This window comes from Dreissena polymorpha, chromosome 7 (genome assembly GCF_020536995.1).
Source record: "Dreissena polymorpha isolate Duluth1 chromosome 7, UMN_Dpol_1.0, whole genome shotgun sequence".
NCBI lineage: Eukaryota > Metazoa > Mollusca > Bivalvia > Myida > Dreissenidae > Dreissena > Dreissena polymorpha.
Genome location: NC_068361.1, coordinates 59789569 through 59797282, shown reverse-complemented (window position 1 = coordinate 59797282; position 7714 = coordinate 59789569).

Genomic DNA, 7714 nt, shown 5'->3' with positions numbered 1-7714 from the left:
GCAAACTAAAACGATTCAAGTTGATTTAGATATTCGCAATAAACAACACTTAAATTACCTATGCGTTACGGATCAGTGATTCTGGTAAATTTTATTAAGAAAAGTTTACGCGAATCGAAAATATGATTGGAGTAATTATATGGTCACATACCATATTAATTATCGATATATGAATTAGATTTTAAAAATTACCATTAGAACAGTTTACTACCACCACCACCACCACTACCACCACCACCACCACCACTACCACCACCACCACCACCACCACCACCACCACCACCACCACCACCACCACCACCACCACCACCACCACCACCACCACCACCACCACCACCACCACCATCACCACCACCACCACCACCACCACCACCACCACCACCACCACCACCACTACCACCACTACTACCACCACTACTACTACCACTACTACAACTACTACTATGTACAGTTAATGGACAATTTCAAAGGGTCATAACTCTGTGAAAAAAATCATCTGTCTAGAACCCGCTGATAATATGCACATGTCCTTTTGGTAGTGAAGCTTCCCATAAAGTTTCATTGAATTCCGGTCATTTGTTGCTGAGAAATAGTCCGGACAAGAATTCCACTATATGTACAGTTAATGGAAAATTTCAAAGGGCCATAAGTCTGTGAAAAATCATCCGACCAGAACCGGCTGATAATATGCACATCTCCTCTTTGTAGTAAAGCTTCCCATAGTTTAATTGAATTCCGGTCATTAATTGCTGAGAAACAGCCTGAACACAAAATGTGCACGGACGGACGGACACACTCACGGACAGACGAAGCGGCGACTATATGCTCCCCCAAAAAAATATTTGGGGAGCATAATATACAGAGCTAAATTGTTAACAATATTACTATTTTGAGAGGTCAATATATCTATAAACTTTAACATATTCGGTCTTACGTAATAACATGGTATTAAATATGCTTTTCTTTCGTCAGTATATAATGTACACTCCATAACACGGTGGTAGTCATCTTTTAAAAGATTGAATAAAGGACATTTTCTTTCTTCATTAGGATTAACTATTGGTTTTTGCCATCTACGCGTTTCAACTTTAAGCCTATGTGCAGAGGCTCTTAATCTATAGAGGGCCATCTGTGCTTTGGAATGTTTTCATCAATTAAATAGGATTGAAATTTAAAATTGGATATTAATATGTAAGTTTTTGCTCTAGCTGATTCACTCAATTCGGTTTTCCAATTTTGTGTAAACATATCTGTAACTCTTACTCTATTTTTTTGTCAAAAATATGTCTACATACCCTACCCCTTGATTCAGCAACACGTCGTTAGAACAACAATTACCTTATTGACCTTTTACCATGTAGACCCAAGATCTGTTATTTGGGTATGTTTCTAATACTCGGAACATATTATCATAAGCATGATTTACATATTTAATGTCATGTTTGTTTAATAGCCAATATCTAAATTCATTAATGCTATTTCTGACCAATAAAGATGTTCTTACTAGTTCTCCATTTTTAAAGTTATTCTGTGTTTGCATTCGGACTCCTAATAATACTTTGCAATAATTTAAATGTATTCGTTCTATCTTGCTCTGTAAACCCCATATTTTGGGGCCATAACTTAAATCCGGGTAAATTAATGTATCGAAATTTTCTAACTTGCGCTGTATTGTCATGTTATAAAATGTCAACAAATAGTGTTTTAATTTAAAAATAGCTTTGAAAGATCGTCCACACAGGCTATCAAACGTTTTGGAAAAAGAGCCCCCTGAAGAAAAGACAAACCTTAAATACGTAAATGTATCAACAAATTCTAAGACATTGTTATCAAATAGGAATATCATATTTTGTCTTCGTCTTCCTACTTTTTTAAAATACATGACTTTAGTTTTTTGTGTATTGACCTTTAACTTCCCCAATCCCAGTATTGTTTTAACAAATGTAACCCATTCTGTAAACCAGTTTCACTTTCTGAAAACAAAACAATATCGTCGGCGTATAACATTATGAATAGTTTTAAAGTGTCTAAATTTATTCCGTCATAATTATTTGTCAGCAAATATTCTTCAATATCATTCAAATACATCGCAAATAAAAAATGAGACAATGATGCGCCCTGACGTACCCCTACCAGGAATGTAAAACTATCGCTAACTTCATTATCATATTTTACCCTTGACTTAACTATACTATACATTGAACGGATAATGTTAAATATTTTCCCTCTAACACCTGACTTTATCAGTTTATACCACACAATAACAAGGAGGTGTGTCCCTTACTAATGGCCGCACGTGAAAATTGCGCTCTCAAAAAATAATTTTCAAAATGGCTATCGATACTGTGCTTTACAGGTTACGAATTGGATTATTTGCGATGCCTAAAAAGTCAAGAAGCAGAGTGTGTTCATTGTGTGTGAGTAAAAGGAGTATTAGTGTCTGTTTGCGTCTAGCTATTTTCCTGTCTATGTTGATGTTACTGGGTGGGGATGTGGTGACGAATCCTGGACCGCCACGTTCACAAAAAACAACGGACTTTATCGTTCGCTGAAACAGTAGCAAGGCCTACAGAGACGACCGCAACGCCCGCGAGTGCATGGGACGCTCAGTTAAACACAAACCGATCTAGCCAGGACAATGAGGTAATGTGTTTTCTCAGAGAAATGTAAGCCGAAGTGCGCTCGGACTTATCTTCGATAACCTCAAAAGTTGATGACATAAGTAACACAGTAAATATTTTAAAATCAGAAAATGAATCGCTCAAAAAAGAAAATCAAGAAATGAAGAAGCAAATGCATAGCCTTTGTTCGAAAATTGACAGTTTAGAGGGTCATTAACGACGGAATAATCTGCGTTTTCTCGGGATATCGGGTACAAGCGGAGAGAAGTGGGAGGATACGGAACAGAAGGTACGACATTTCATCAAAGACACATTCGGGTTGCCCGATTTTGAGCACGTCGAAATAGAAAGAACGCACAGAGTGGGAAATACAAATTCTGAAAACCCCCAGATTTTCGCAAAGTTTTCTCGCTACAAAGACCGTGAGACCATACTCAAAAAATCAAGTTAAGTTTTGGACAGGCATTCACAATTTTCCGTTCGCGAGAATTTTACTGAGCGAGTTCAACTACACAGGCGTGAACTGGGAAAGCGATTAGTTCAAGCGCGAAAACAAGGACAATACGCTTCACTGCGTTTTGACAAGCTATTTATTGATAGCGAGGTGTTCCAGTACGACGACTTGACCGGGGAGATTATGAGAATTGGAAATACCCGCGGAAGACAACATACACACATGAACAATAGCCAACGTGTGAGAGGGGATTATCGCGATAGCAGTGAGGCGGATCGGTCCGGTGGCGAAAGCGAAGCTGGGGCAACAGGCGGGGTGGAATAGGATCAAGGTCAAGGCCCAACAGAAAACATTACCATTATAACATGGAATGTGTGTGGTCTTAGGAAACTTGTACATAACTGTGACTTTAAAATTATTTATTTTTATTTGACATCATAGGTCTATTAGAGACATGGGGTGAGAAAAACAATGAATTTTGTGATTTATTTGCAAATTATACATGTTTTGACTCTGTGAGAATTAAAGTAACTAATGCATATCGTAATAGTGGTGGAATAGCCGTGTATGTAAAAAACGAGCTGTTAAAAGATGGCTTTATTTCACAAATATGTCATAACTATCAGGATTGTATTGTTCTGTATATCAAAAGTTCTATTTATAGCTCTTTAAAAGATATCATATTATATATAGCCTATGTATCACCAGAAGTTTCACCAATTTATGAAAGAATGAATGAGATTAATGGTATCACTATTATTGACTCCAATATTTCTTCTTTAAGAGTACTTTATGCTGATGCAGGAGATTTAAACGCACGCACAACAAATTTATTAGATTATATACCAGATGATACTGTGGATAACATTTGTAACATAGAGGTTGATTATAACACGGATCCTTTTGATCGCACACGTAATAATAAAGACTCTGAACGATATAACAATTTTGGGAAAAGACTCGTTGAACTTTGTTGTACGCAAGGTATGCATATTTTAAATGGGCGTAGCAACAATGATTTTTGAGGAAATTTTACATGTCTTACATATAATGGCGCTAGTGTTGTTGATTATCATGTTGTATCCACTGAGTTATTTTCTCATATTACTTATTTTTGCGTGGAGATGAGGGACGAGTCTGATCATATGCCTATTAGCTCTAAAATAGTTTTAGGCAAAAAGAAAATTATTCGTGCTAACTTCGTCAATCAATATTACTTAAATAACGGTATGGAAGACTATCCAAAATTAGAAAAGTATAAATGGAAAGACGCGCACAAGCAAGATTTCCTGAGAGTATTTGAAAACAGTTTTGTCATTCAACATTCGCAAATATTGGAAGCAATCGCGTGCACGGATATTGACGAAGCGATCGTTAAAATATTAAATTTATTCAAATACGCTGCATCCGATATGAAGGTTAATTATAAAACAAACTATCTTAATGAAAAGGCCACTTCAGTAAATCAACCGTGGTGGGATAGTGAATGCAACGCGGCTAAACAAACGAAGTACGCAGCATTAAGAAGAAGATTCCGGTTAAGTAATGATATATCACTTTCAATACTATATATCACTCCGTAGAGAGTTTACAAATATGTGCTCTGCCAAAAAACAAGCGTATTAAACGACGAAACGGAACGAATTGGTTTTATCGCGTACTAAACCAGAGTTGTTCTGGAAAATAATAAAAGGTAGTAATAAGAAGAACAACACAGTTTCTTGTAAAATAGCTCCATTAGCATGGTACGATTATTTTAAAAGCCTTCTTTGTAAAGACAATCAACCAAGTCTAAATGATATAAACCTAGTTGTTAACGAAACTGAGGAGGATCAAGATCAAATTTTAAACACAGAAATCACTAACGAAGAAATAATAAAAAGTATTTCAAAACTCAAAGATGGAAAATCGCAAGGGATCGATGGCCTTGGGGCGGGATTTTATAAAAGTACGATGCATCTGATAACACCTTTATTTCGCGATTTATTTAATAAGATTCTTAATACAGGATTTTTCCAAATACTTGGCGGGATAGTATAATTGTGCCGGTATATAAGTCAGACGCTACAGATGACCCCTCTAATTATGGAGGTATATCTTTAATTAATGTAATGTATAAAATATTCTCCAATATCCTATACATCAGACTATGCAAATGGGCAGATTTTAACAATTAAATAGCAGAATAACAAGCCGGTTTTCGCAAGGGATATTCAACCATTCATAATTTATTTACTCTCCAAAGCATGGTTCAAAAATATACGTGCAAACCTGGTGGTAGGTTTTATGTGCTTTACGTCGATTTTCAAAAAGCATTTGATAGTTTGATTATTCATAAACTATTTACAACTATGTGTAAAAATGGTGTTAGAGGGAAGCTTTTTCAAGTATTAAAATCCATGTATTCAAATTTATGCGGATGTGTACGGATAAATGATAAAAATGTCACGCAAAACTTCAATTGTAACCTCGGTACTAGGCAAGGGGACGTAGCCAGTACAATAATTTTTAATTTATACATGAACGAGTTGTCTACCTTTCTAAAATCTAAAGGTCATAGGGGTATTTTTATCACCGAAGATATTTTCGATATAATTTGCATTCTTTTTGCCGATGACGTTGCGAGCTGCGCTGATACTGCGATCGAGCTACAATCACAATTAAACTCTATATCGGAATTTTGTGAAAGTACTGGTATGACAAATAACCAACAAAAGGCGGAAATCTTTGTTTTTAGAAACGGAGGCCCGCTTAGATCATACGACCATTGGGTCTTTAAAAATAATCCCGTAAATGTCACATCTGTATATAAATACATGGGTCTTCTTTTTACACCTTAATTATCATGGAGAAAAGCGAAAGAAAAACTTGCAGCCCAAGCCCGAAAATCTATTTTTGCTATTAAATCATACCAAAGAAACTTTGGATATTTTTCATACACTGAATATTTTAAATTGTTTGATTCAATGGTAAAACCTATACTTACATATGGCTCTGAGATTTATGGAATAGAACTCTCAGACATTCTCGAAAAAGTACAAATCGAGTATTGTAAATATTTTCTTGGTGTAAATAAATCTGTAAATGATAGCATTGTACTAGGAGAATGTGGTAGATTATCTCTATGTATAGAACATCATGTAAAATGTGTTAGATATTGGTGTAAATTGATTAGTATGACAGATGATCGATATCCTAGAAATTGTTATATTATGTTAAAGCGACATGACATGACGGAAGAACTAACTGGGTGACATCTGTTAAAAAATATTTTGTACCGATATGGATTTGGTTGTGTTTGGATTAGCCAAGAGATAGGAAACGTGGATTTATTCTTAATGTCATTTAAAAAAAGATTGATTGATTGTAATTCACAGAACTGGATTAAAAACTATAGGAAATTCATCAAGATGTGATACTTACAAACAATTCAAATCTATGCTTAACCCAGAAAAATATTTGTTTATCGACATACCATTTTATGTTCGAATGTCAGTTGCTAGATTCCGTTGTTCAAGCCATAAATTAGCAATTGAAACTAGTTGGAATTTAGGAATTGCAAGAGAACACCGAACATGTACATATTGTTCCGTCTATTTTAATAATGTATGTATTGAAGATGAGTTTCATTTATTTTTTAAATGTCCCAGATTCAACCAAGAAAGGCAATTGTTTATCTTTTCATGGTACAATGGTGAACAAAATTTCCTAAATTTTTGCAATCTTATGCAATTTTCTGATGAAAGTAAATTAAAAAGCATAGCCTTTTTTATAACTGAAATAATGAAAAAGAAAGATGTAGAACAAAAATGATGTTGAAACTTGATGTTATCACAACTCAAAAATAATAATATGTTGTAACTTATATATGCTGTAATTTGGGCAAATGGCCTTTATTTACGAAAGAAACTTTTTGTCTTGTCTTGTCTATCTATATTTATGCAATCAAATGCTTTTGTAAAATCTATAAATGCTATGTATAGCTTATTTTTCTTATTTAATTAATGATTTATAACATTATGCAGTACAAAAATATTATCTAGTGTGTCCATGTTTTTTTTAAAATCCTGCCTAAGCCTTAATGTAAACATTATACTTTTCCGCTCAAATCGTTAACCGGTAATTCAAAACTTTCGCAATTAATTTGCCAAATGTACTCAGTAAAGTAATACCCATGTAGTTATTCGTATGATTCATATCACCTTTCTTATGCAACGGGACCAAATAACCCTCTGACCATGTCTCTGGGAAGTAACCCAAAACAAAAAATATATTAAATAACGTGCAAGGAGCTGTCGCGAACATGTCTATCTCACATCCATACTTCAAAAAATACGCTGAGACAATTATTTGGAACCCCCTCCCCCCCCCCCGATTCACCATTGTTTATTTTTTTACATTTTTTTATTTCATGTGTGGTAATAATATTATTCAAATCTTCAAACATAATGTTTAATTCTTCCCCTATATATTTATCATAAAATATAAAAATGTCTTCATCTGGTTGAAAAAAATGAGGATCATTTACCGATTTTACCAATTTAAAATAATTTAACAAATCATCTGATGCAAACGAACTAGAATTGCCCACAGCCGATCCTTTTAACATTTTCCAATATAACTTGACATTATTTGTTCT